Here is a 12,392-nt window from a genome sequence, read left to right as displayed (position 1 = left end):
CATAAAGAACAAGTACCCACTTCCCAACATCAATGAGCTTTTCGAACAACTCAAAGGTTCTCAAGTATTCTCCAAGCTTGATCTCCGTATGGGCTATCATCAGATTCACATTCGTGAAGAGGATATCCCCAAGACAGTGTTCAGAACAAGCTATGGTTCATATGAATACACTGTCATGTCTTTCGGCCTTGTCAACGCTCCTCCAACATTCTCTCGCATGATGAACTTCATCTTCAACGTCTACACAAATGACTTCATCTTGGTCTACCTCGATCACATTTTGGTCTTTTTCAAGAACAAGGAGGATCATGCCAAGCACTTGAGATTGGTGCTGGATAAACTCAGAGAACATCAGTTCTATGCGAAGTTTTCAAAGTGCGAGTTTTGGCTCGATGAGGTTCTCTACCTTGGACATATCATCTCCGCCAAGGGCATAGCTGTTAATCCTGAGAAGGTGTCTGCAATTGTGAATTGGGAACCACCTCGGAATGTGAAGCAACTCCACAGCTTCCTTGGGTTCACAAGCTATTGTCGACGGTTCGTTGAGAACTTCTCTAAGATCGCGAAGCCTCTTTCCAACCTTCTCCAGAAGCATGTGAAGTACGTCTGGTCGCCTGAATGTGACATCGCTTTCAACACCCTGAAAGAGAAGTTAGTCACTCTCCAGTTCTGACTCCTCCTGATGAATCCAAACCGTTTGAGGTCTTTTGTGATGCTTCCCTTCAAGGTCTCGGTGCAGTGTTGATGCAAGAGAAGAAAGTTGTGGCCTATACCTCTCGCCAGTTGAAGCCCAACGAAAAGAACTACCCCACTCATGACCTCGAGTTGGCGGTAGTTGTCCATGCTCTTTTAGCATGGAGACATCTCTTGTTGGGAAGGAAAGTGGACATCTTCACTGATCACAAGAGTCTCAAGTGCATCTTCACTCAGCCTAACCTCAACCTCAGGCAGACTCGTTTGGTCGAAATGATTCAAGAGTATAATCCGAGTATTGAATATACTCTAGGGAAGGCCAATGTAATTGCTGACGCATTAAGCAGGAAGGCTTACTGCAACAGTTTGATTATCAAGCCCTACCAACTAAAGCTTTGTGAAGCTTTCCGCAAACTCAATCTCCAAGTTGTTCCTCAAGGATTCCTTGCCAACCTCCAAGTCTCTCCTACTTTGGAAGATCAGATTCGTGAGGCTCAAGTTCTTGATGCCATGGTGAAGAAGGTGAAGATTGGGATTGCCAAGAGTCAACCCAAGTACAAGTGCTATCGTCTTGATGACAAGGATACTCTATTCTTCGAGGATCGCATTGTTGTTCCTAAAGGTGACCTTCGTAAAGTCATTATGAACAAGGCTCACAATTCTCTCCTCTCTATCCACCCTGGAAGTACAAAGATGTACCATGACCTCAAGCAGTCGTATTGGTGGACTCGAATGAAGCGTGAGATTGCTCAGTTCGTGAACGAATATGATGTCTGCAGAAGAGTGAAAGCAGAACACCAATGACCAGCTGGTCTCCTCCAACCTCTTACCATTCCAGAATGGAAGTTTGACCATATTGAGATGGACTTCGTTATTGGATTTCCAAAGTCCATGCGTGGCAATGATGCCATCTTTGTTGTCATTGACAAGCTCACTAAAGTGGCTCATTTTCTTCCTATCAAAGAATCTATCACAGCAGCTAGTTGGCAGAGCTATATACCTCCAGGATTGTCTCTCTGCACGGCATTCCGCAGTTGATATCTTCAGATCATGGCAGCATCTTCACCTCCAAGTTCTGGGATGCTTTTCAGAAGGCAATGGGCACCAACATTCGTTTCAGCACAACCTTTCATCCCCAAACCAGTGGCCAAGTCAAGCGAGTCAATCAGATTCTTGAAGATATGCTCAGGTCATGTGTCATCTCTTTCGGTATGAAGTGGGAAGATTGTCTTCCATATGCCGAGTTCTCCTACAACAACAGCTTCCAAGCAAGTTCGGGCAAGGCCCCATTCAAGATTCTCTATGGCAGGAAGTGCCGTACTCCTCTTAACTGGTCAAAGACCGGTGAACGCCAACTCCTTGGCAATGACTTGATCATAGAGGCAGAAGAAATGTGCAAAGTCATTCGTGATAATCTCAAAGCCGCACAATCGCGCTAGAAGAGTTACTATGATAACAAGCATCGTGACTTGGCTTTCGAGATCGGAGACCATGTCTACCTCCGCGTCTCTCCAATGAAAGGTACTCGTCGCTTCGGTATGAAAGGGAAGCTTGCCCCTAGATATGTGGGTCCTTTCAATATCATCAACAAAAGAGGCGATCTTGCCTATCAACTTGAGCTTCCGTCCAACTTTGCAAACGTGCACGACGTGTTTCACGTGTCTCAACTCCGCAAGTGTTTCAAGACTCCTGACCGCACCGTCGACTTTGAAGAGATTGATCTCCAAGAAGACGTGTCTTATCACGAGCACCCAGTTGCTATTCTTGAAGAAATTGAGCGCAAGACTCGCAACAAGTCTATCAAATTCCTGAATGTCAAGTGGTCACATCATTCCGACCGTGAAGCCACCTGGGAACGCGAGGATCACCTCTGTTCTGAGTACCCGGAGTTTTCCCAGTCCTAGATCTCGGGACGAGATCCTTTCGTAAGGTGGAGTGTTGTAACACCCCGTATGTAACTTCCATATTTGTATTCCAACTCTTGCCATTTTCGGCACTAAGTTATGATATTTCCTCGTTGTCGGGTTTTTGTCTTCGTGTTGCCTTTCTCTTTGTCTTGCATCTCATATCATGTCATCATGTGCATTGCATTTGCATACGTGTTCGTCTCATGCATCCGAGCATTTTCCCCGTTGTTCGTTTTGCATTCCGGCGCTCCTATGTCCTCCGGTGTCCCTTTCTACCTATTTTCATGTGTGGGGGTTAAACCTTTTCAGATTGGACCGAGACTTGCCAAGTGGCCTTGGTTTACTACCGGTAGACCGCCTGTCAAGTTTCGTGCCATTTGGACTTCGTTTGATACTCCAACGGTTAACCGAGGGACCGTAAAGGCCTCGTGTGTCTTGCAGCCCAACACCCCTCCAAAGTGTCCCAAAACCCACCAAACCCCCTCCATCATCTAGATCGTTCGATCACGATCGCGTGGCCGCAAACCGTGCTCAATTTGGAGCCTCCTAGCTCCTCCTATCTATAAAAAGGCCTCTCCCCCGAAATTTCGGATCTCTTCCTCCCCAAACCCTAAGAAATCCGCTCCCGCACCGCCGGACACGTCCGGAGTGGACCGGACGCGTCCGCCCCGCTCCCCCGGCGAACCAGCACTCGCCACGTGGCACTGCCGGCTGCCTCCCGCGCCGAGGCCTGCCGAGCCCATCTCCGGCCCCCGTTGCCCATCGCGCCCGCCGCCGCCTCCACGCGCCCGCCGCCTCGCCGCCCGGCACCGCCACCACCGCAGCCGCCATCGACGACCACCGCGGGAGCAGCGCCTCGCCGTCCGGCTCCCTCCCGCATCGCCGGAGCTCCTCGGCCGGCCTGATCCGCCCCCCTCCGGCAAGCACAACTCCTGTTCCGGCGAGAAGACCGATCATCCTCTATCCCCGCGCTGCTACATGAACCGTAGATCTGATCCGGATCGGGTTGACTTTTTGCCCCGTTTCAATATTTTTATGCATCATTAATCGCATCATATCTCTGCAACCGTGGCTCCATTTTGGGCGTGTAGCATATGAAATTGTTCATCTCGACGAGTACTTCATTTCATCTAATTGCATCATGTTCATTTGAGCTCATCTTGATGCCCTAAATGTTGTTGAAAGAGTGCTAGTTTCAGTTAGTTTCAGATTCATATCAGTAATTGGACATTTGTCATTTTTGCCATGTTTGATGTGTGCCTCCTATGAACTTGAGCCCTGCATGTGTTTTGAAGTATGACATGCCATCTTTACAGGGGTGTATGCCATGTATTTTTGTGATCTCTGTGGTGACTAGCACAAGCATGCAAAGTAGCCCTCTCAATGTTGCTGATTTCAGAGACTTAGAAATCTTCTAAGTCATTGTCTTGTCAATATTTTGATGCCATGTGTTCATGTTGCTACAGAGGGATCCATGCCTCTTTTGAGCATGACCAGTAAGGATGTTTTGCAGATATTGTGGTGCTCTATCCATCCATGTCTATGTTTGCATTTATGGAGCACCCTAGATTGAGTCAATCGAGCTCTACTTTTGCTATAAAATGTTCCTGGCAGAATGTTTACATGTTAAGCAATTTTGCCGAGGTTGTTGTAGTTGATCCATGCGTGCTATGTAGTTGTTCTTGCCATGTATAGCTTCTATGCCATGTCTACTTGCTGGGTGTATGCTTAGTTTGTCATGCAATGCCTTGTGGTGAGTGCATCGAGCTCGTAAACAAGCCTACTTAATATCTGTTTTGCCATGTTCCAGTTTTCTACTAAGTCTGAATCCGTTACGATAATTGCTATGCTCACATGGTTGCCATTGTATTATATGATCCCTTTTGGCTTATGGTCAGTAAGAGACTTTTGTTGTATGCTTTGAGTAGCTTCATTCCATGCCTTGCTTTGCCATGATATGTTCCTGTAGCATGTTGTTATCTTGCTCTGAACATTGCTTCCTGATGTTAAATTCTTGACATGTTAATTTCACCAAGTCTGTAACCTGATATCTTTTGCACTTTTGCCATGCTTCTTTGAACCTACTATTGAGTGAATTAGCCGTAGCTCAGTGTTCATCTTTTGTCAAGCATCTTGAGTGGATCCCTGCCATGTATTTTTTTGTCATGTTAGAGTGCAGTAGGTTGTTGATCTTGATGCATTTAGGTGGTCTCGTGTTGTTAATCGCAGATCGGTGCCATATTTGTTTTGCTTGCCATTTCCAAACCATGCATCCGATTCCGGCGATCTTTATATCGATTTCGACCGAAATCAACTCCTCTTTCCAGTGGTACTCTTGGTTTTCCAAGTTGAGGCCAGGTTCAATCTTTCCTTTCCAAATCATGCATATGCATCGCATATCGCATCACGCATATCATACCATGTTTTGCATCATTGTTGCTTGTGCATTGCACGTGGTTGATTGTGTCTCCCTTTGCTTGTGTTCTTGCTTTGGTAGAGCCGGGAGACGAGTACGTGATCGAGGAGCCCGTTGAGTACGTTTACGAGGATCAAGCTAACGTCAACTCGGAGAACTTTGCAGGCAAGATGACCATACCCTCGAAATCACTTCTATCTTTGCTTGCTAGATGCTCGCTCTTTTGCTATGCCTATGCTACGATACCTGCCACTTGCTTATCATGCCTCCCATATTGCCATGTCAAATCTATAACCCACCTTGTCCTAGCAAACCATTGTTTGGCTATGTTACCGCTTTGGTCAGCCCCTCTTATAGCGTTGCTAGTTGCAGGTGAAGATTGGGGTTTGTTCCTTGTTGGAACATGTTTATTGTTGGGATATCATTATTATATCTTGTCTACTTTAATGCACCTATATACTTGGTAAAGGGTGGAAGGCTCTGCCTTATGCCTGGTGTTTTGTTCCACTCTTTCCGCCCTAGTTTCCGTCATAGCGGTGTTATGTTCCTTGATTTTGTGTTCCTTACACGGTTGTGTTATAATGGGAACCCCTTGACAGTTCGCCTTGAATAAAACTCCTCCAGCAATGCCCAACATTGGTTTTACCATTCGCCACCTAGCCTCTTTTTCCCTTGGGTTCCGCGGACTCAAGGGTCATCTTTATTTTAAACCCCCGGGCCAGTGCTCCTCTGAGTGTTGGTCCAACCTGTTAGCTGTCGGTGGCCACCAGGGGCTACTCTGGGCTGGCCTACCGGAACCTTGGACAATCCGGTGTGCCCTGAGAATGAGATATGTGCAGCTCCTATCGGGATTTGTTGGCACATTCGGGTGGCTTTGCTGGTTTAGTTTTACCATTGTCGAGATGTCTTGTAACCGGGATTCCGAGTCTGATCAGGTTGCCTTGGGAGAAGGAATATCCTTCGTTGACCGTGAGAGCTTGTGATGGGCTAAGTTGGGACACCCCTGCAAGGATTTGAACTTCCGAAAGCCGTGCCCGCGGTTATGGGCAGATGGGAATTTGTTAATGTCCGGTTGTAGAAAACCTTAACCTTAACTTAATTAAAATGAATCAACAGAGTGTGTGGCCGTGATGGTCTCTTTTCGGCGGAGTCCGGGAAGAGAACACGGTCTCGAGTTATGCTTGAATGTAGGTTGTTCTAGGATCACTTCTTGATCATAGTTTATCGACCGTGCCTTTGCCTTCTATTCTCGCTCTCTTTTGCGTATGTTAGCCACCATATATGCTAGTGCTTGCTGTAGCTCCACCTCATACTTTTACCCTTCCTATAAGCTTAAATAGTCTTGATCGCGAGGGTGTGAGATTGATGAGTCCCCTTGACTCACAGGTTCCTTCCAAAACCAGATGCAGGGACCGATGATACTGTTCCAGGAGATTTGACTGAGCTTAAGTGGGTGTTTGATGAGGACTCAGGACGATACTATGTTTCCTTTCTAGACGATCAGTAGTGGTGCCCAGTTGGGGCGATCAGGGACTTTGTTGCATTTGGGGTTGTTCTTTATTTTGGTTCCGTAGTCCGACCTTGATTGTATCTGGATGAATGTAATTATATTTATGTTATTGTGTGACGTGGCGAGTGTAAGCCAACTATGTACCTCTTTTCCTTATTCATTACATGGGTTGTGTGAATTTTACCTCACTTGCGACATTGCTTACTATGCGGTTATGCCTCTACGTCGTGCTTCGACACGTGGGAGATATAGCCGCATCGTGGGCGTTACACCGGCTGTGCAGCAAGGAGATGCCTCACGCAGAGGTAGCTCATATGGTGAACTACCTTGCGAACTGCGAGCTCACGGAAGAGTGGCGGTTCGGTAAGGAGCCATATTCACGCGTCGACCCCCCGCCTATGGTAAGTTGTCTTTATTTTTCTCTATATTTTTTGTTGCCGAGTTCTGCTTTCCCAATCCTGACCAATCGGCCTTTGAACAGAGCCCCCTCCTCCAGTGGGCAGCCGGTGCCGCGGGGCCGGAGCATCAATTCCTCCCCGATTGAGCGGAGAGCGACGTGGATGACCACGACTTGGGGGCGGCGGCTTTGGAGGACGACGTCGAGGGAGGAGGCGGTGGAGCAGGCGGCTCAGGACTCGGAGTCGGCCTCGAGGACTGGCCCAACGACGATGCGGGGGAAGTCACCCCGCGCCACCAGCCAGGGTCCGACCAGCCGGGCGCGAGCTCATCTGACGTGCCGGATGCCCAAGGTGGCGCGAAGAAACGCAGGGCCGCACCGAGCATGTAGCGGGATGAAGCGGCCATGAATGCCCTCCGCTTTCGCAAGCCGGTGAAGGAGCCGCAGCTAGTTTCCACTTAAGTACTGCCCTCATCTAGTACTTTCTCCTTCCTTGCTGATCTTTTCTGAGTTTCCCTTGCTTTCTTTCCCTTGATCTAGGGCTCCGCTTACTCTTGAGAAGTCGGTCGCCGCCTGCATCGTGGGGTCGACGGACCGGAACGCGGGGGAGGCACGCGAGGAGTAGGAAGCCGCCCGCCTGAAGAAGGCGGAAGTAGAGAAGGCGGAGGCTGCCGCCCTGAAGAAACTGGCGGAGGCCGAGGCAGCCGATGCGGCGGAGAAACATGCCGAGGAGGCCGCACGTCGCCAATCGGTTATACTCGTCACCCCCTTGAGCTCCGCGCCGCCACTGCCGGAGTTCGTGCCACAGACTAGGGAAGCCGGCGATGAGCACCCTATCATGGATAGGGACAGCGGTGACGTCGCCATGCCGGACGTAATCGTGCCCCCGCCACCGTCTTCTAAGGGGGCACGAGACAAGCAGTCGGCCGACCCGCCCGCGCCACCAGCCGGGAACGAGATGGTGACGGGCCCGACTTCTCGGGTCCGCACACCCTTACGCCGCCGGCTCGCGAAGGAGGCCTCGGCGCCATGCCCGCTAGAGACTGGCGCCGCAAGCTCTTCGATCCCCGGATGCCGAGGCGTCCAGCGCCGCGCCCGTCAAGTGGGTGCAGGGAGGCGGAACGGGTCCGTTGAATCGGGTGCTCCTAGACGTCCAAGCTAAACTCCGGGCCAAGGACGATGCTCTCAAGCGCTGCAACACGGTGTTTCTGGACTCGCGAGAGGCCATCCGGGTATGTTTCCTTCTATCTTTGTTTCTGTTTCTTGTGCTTCTCTGTGGGGGCGCGCCAGCGCACCCACTGGGTGTAGTCCCCGAGTTTCGGGCCGGCTGCTGAGCAGGCGGCTCGAAACTCTGATTGGCGAGTTCCAAGTACTAACATTTATCTGAAATTTTCATCACGGGATTATCACAACCTTTGCGTAGCCGCTTTTAACTCCAACATCCAGGAGATGGGTCAGTGGACCGCCGATTTGTCGGAGAGCCGGAGTAAGCCTTCTTCTTCCTCTGCGGAGGCGCGCTGGCGCACCCTCGGGCTGTAGTCCCCGAGATTCGGGCCGACTGCTGAGCAGTCGGGCCGGATCTTCCTGGCACTTCTCTGATTTTTGTTGATATCCAATAACTTCTTTCTCCGCGGGGGTGCGCTGGCGCACCCGCGGGCTATAGTCCCCGAGATTCGGGCCAACTGCTGGGTAGTCGGGCCGGATCTTCCCGACGACTGCATCTCGCTTTGTTGGTTGTTGATGTCCTCTCCTTCCTCTATTTTTGCAGATCCCAACGCCATCCTGCAGCAGCAGCTGGGCGAAGCTAACACCGCGCTGCGTGCCAAGGAGGCGGACTACAACAAGCTGGCCGAGGAGCGTGACCGGCTGCTCGCGCAACTGTCGGAGCAGGCGGAGCTTCTCAAGAAGGCGCAGAAGGAGGCGGAGGACAAGGAGATCGGCCTCCTTGCCGAGTTCGCGACCTAACGCTCCGCCTGGACCGACAAGGAAGCGATGCTAACTTCCACCTTTGGCGAGATTGAGGACATAGTTAATCGTGAGCTTCACTCTTTTCCTTCTTTGAGCTACCGGCTGCTGACCAAACGGGTCCCTCGTTTCTAACTTTGGCTCTTTGCTTACTGTCTTGGCAGACTTTTTCCCTGGTCATTCTGATGCGCCAATCAGGCCATCGAAGCTTATCGCGAAGGACGGAGGGCGGAAGGTGCGCAGATTACTGCCGACACCCCCGGACCCTTAGCAAGGCGATCCTGAGCATCGAGTCCCATCTCCGACCGGCTCACCGGATGTTGCGCCATCTTCAGCGTGTCGGCGCCCAGGCGATCGCCGCCCTGTGGCCGGACATGCCGGCACCGCGCACTCCCGGTCGGACTACCGACTAGCTGGAGGTGGCGGCCGACTGTCTTGAAGCCTGGAAGGGCTCATCCACTAGTAGAAAAGGTGGCAATGGTCCAGGCCGGGTCAGCCCATTAGTCCCGGTTCAGTCTAGAACCGGGACCCATGGGGGCATTGGACCCAGTTCGTGAGCCCAGGGGGCCGGCCGGGCCACGTGGGCCATTGGTCCCGGTTCATCTGGACCTTTTGGTCCCGGTTGGTGGGACGAACCAGGACCAATGGGCCTGGCTCCTGGCCCACCACCATTGGTACCGGTTGGTGGTTTGAACCGCGACCAAAGGCTCCCCTTTAGTCCCGGTTCATGCCACCAACCGGGACCAATGAGGTGCCTATATATACCCCCTTGCGTAAGAGCAGAGCACACTGCTCTGTTTTTTCTGGCCGAGGGGGAGAGGGCTTGGGGGTGCTCTAGCTCACCTCCTACGCACACAAGGTGTTCGATGGAATGCCCGAGCCACACTACTTAAGCTTTCTCCTCTCCAAGCTCAGCCTCCAAGCTCCATTTTCCTCAATATTTGTCTAAGTTTAGTGGTGTGTCACGCCCCGTCCCCGTCTTCACCGCCATCGATCACCCGCGCCGAGCTCATCGCCGGCACCACCGTGGTGAGCCTCTTGTTCTTATCTTCTTTCTGAAAGTTAAAAATATTCTTACTTGTATGTTTACATAGATACTTGTAGTATTTTCTTACTTTTATTATTGCATCTTATATATTGCGATGGTTTTGGTATCCGGCCCCGTCGGCCGTCGTCCTGTCTATGATTCGGATGTGGTATATATATTATCCTTATAACTATTGGTTCATTTATTGTTTATGAAAATTATGCTGACCAACGTGACATAGATTTTATTTATGTAGGATGTATGTGAATCGGAAATTCCAACTGCCCCTATTGTCGAGAGGTTAAATTTAGTTGAAGAAGAAAACAATTTGTTGAAGGAAAAAATGAAAAAAATTGAGGAGGAGAAGATGATATTGGAGTTGCATGTTGCGGATGTCATCGATGATCACAAGATCAAGATGGATGCAATGTGCTTGAAGATTAGAAAGATTAGAAAATATGCCATTCATACCGAGGCTTGGTATCATTATGCCGTTGGATCAATTTTTACCTTGGTTGCGATTATGATCGCATTTGTTTTTGCATTGAAATGTTTTACATAGTTTCAATTTATGGTTTAATTAATTAGATGCTCTGGAGAGCTATATGTTGTTAGATGAGAACTATGTATGTACTTTGGTTTTAATGTGATGATGAACTTCTATTAATTTGGACACTTAATTATATATAATGCACGCAGATGAACCGGCAATGGATGTACGGTGACAGACACACCTCCGAGTACATTAAGGGCGTGCATGAGTTTCCGATGCGGCTGAGGCAAACAAGCAGAATGGTTTTATGTGTTGTCCATGCACTGAATGTGGGAATACAAGGTCTTACTCTAACCAGAAAATCCTTCACTCCCAACTGCTTTACAAAGTTTCATGCCACACTATAATGTTTGGACGAGGCATGGAGAAATAGGGGTTATGATGGAAGACGGCAAAGAAGAAGAGTACGATGACAACTATGTGCCCCATGAATACGGTGATGCTGCAACGGGGGGAGGTGGTGAAGATCAATAGGAACCAGACGATGTGCCGAATGGTTCTGCAACGGGTGAAGATGCTAAAGATCAAGAGGAACCAGACAATGTGCCCGATGATGATGATCTCCGTCGGGTCATTGTCGATGCAAGGAAGCAATGCGAAATTCAAAAGGAGAAGCTGAAGTTCGATCGCATGTTAGAGGATCATAAAAAAGGGTTGTACCCCAATTGCGAAGATGGCAACACAGAGCTCGGTCCCGTACTGGAATTGCTGAAGTGGAAGGCAGAGAATGTTGTGCCTGACAAAGGATTTGAGAAGCTACTAAAAATATTGAAGAAGAAGCTTCCAAAGGATAACGAATTGCCCGACAGTACATATGCAGCAAAGAAGGTCGTATGCCCTCTCGGATTGGAGGTGGAGAAGATACATGCATGCCCTAATGACTGCATCCTCTACCGCGGTGCATACAAGGATTTGAACGCATGCCCGGTATGCGGTGCATTGCGGTATAAGATCAGACGAGATGACCCTGGTGATGTTGACGGCGAGCCCCCCAGGAAGAGGGTTCCTGCGAAGGTGATGTGGTATGCTCCTATAATACCACGGTTGAAACGTCTGTTCAGAAATGAAGAGCATGCCAAGTTGATGCGATGGCACAGTGAGGACCGTAAGAAAGACGAGAAGTTGAGAGCACCCGCTGACGGGTCGCAGTGGAGAAAAATCGAGAGAAAGTACTGGGATGAGTTTGCAAAGGACACAAGGAACGTATTGTTTGCTTTAAGCGCGGATAGCATTAATCCTTTCGGGGAGCAGAGCAGTAATCACAACACCTGGCCCATGACTCTATGTATGTATATCCTTCCTCCTTGGATGTGCATGAAGTGGAAGTTCATTATGATGCCAGTTCTTATGCAAGGCCCTAAGCAACCCGGCAACGACATTGATGTGTACCTAAGGCCATTAGTTGAAGAACTTTTACAGCTGTGGAATGGAAACGGTGTACGTACGTGGGATGAGCACAGACAGGAGGAATTTAACCTAAAGTCGTTGCTGTTCGTGACCATCAACGATTGGCCCGCTCTCAGTAACCTTTTAGGACAGACAAACAAAGATACCACGCATGCACGCACTATTTAGATGACACTGAAAGTATATACCTGGACAAATGCAGGAAGAATGTGTACGTGAGCCATCATCGATTTCTTCCCACCAACCACCAATGTCGAAAGAAAGGCAAGCATTTCAAAGGCGAGGCAGATCACTGGAAGAAGCCCGCCATGCGTACCAGTGATCACGTACTTGCTATGGTCAATGATTTACACGTAATGTTTGGAAAGGGTCCCGGCGGACTAGCTGTTCCGAATGACGCTGAGGGACACGCACCCATGTGGAAGAATAAATCTATATTTTGGGACCTACCCTGCTGGAAAGACCTAGAGGTCCGCTCTTCAATCGACGTGATGCACGTGACAAAGAACCTTTGCGT

The sequence above is a fragment of the Triticum urartu genome, chromosome 6A (assembly GCF_056163025.1).
Source record: "Triticum urartu cultivar PI428250 chromosome 6A, HENAU_Tu73, whole genome shotgun sequence".
NCBI lineage: Eukaryota > Viridiplantae > Streptophyta > Magnoliopsida > Poales > Poaceae > Triticum > Triticum urartu.
Note: the sequence above shows the minus strand (reverse complement) of the source record.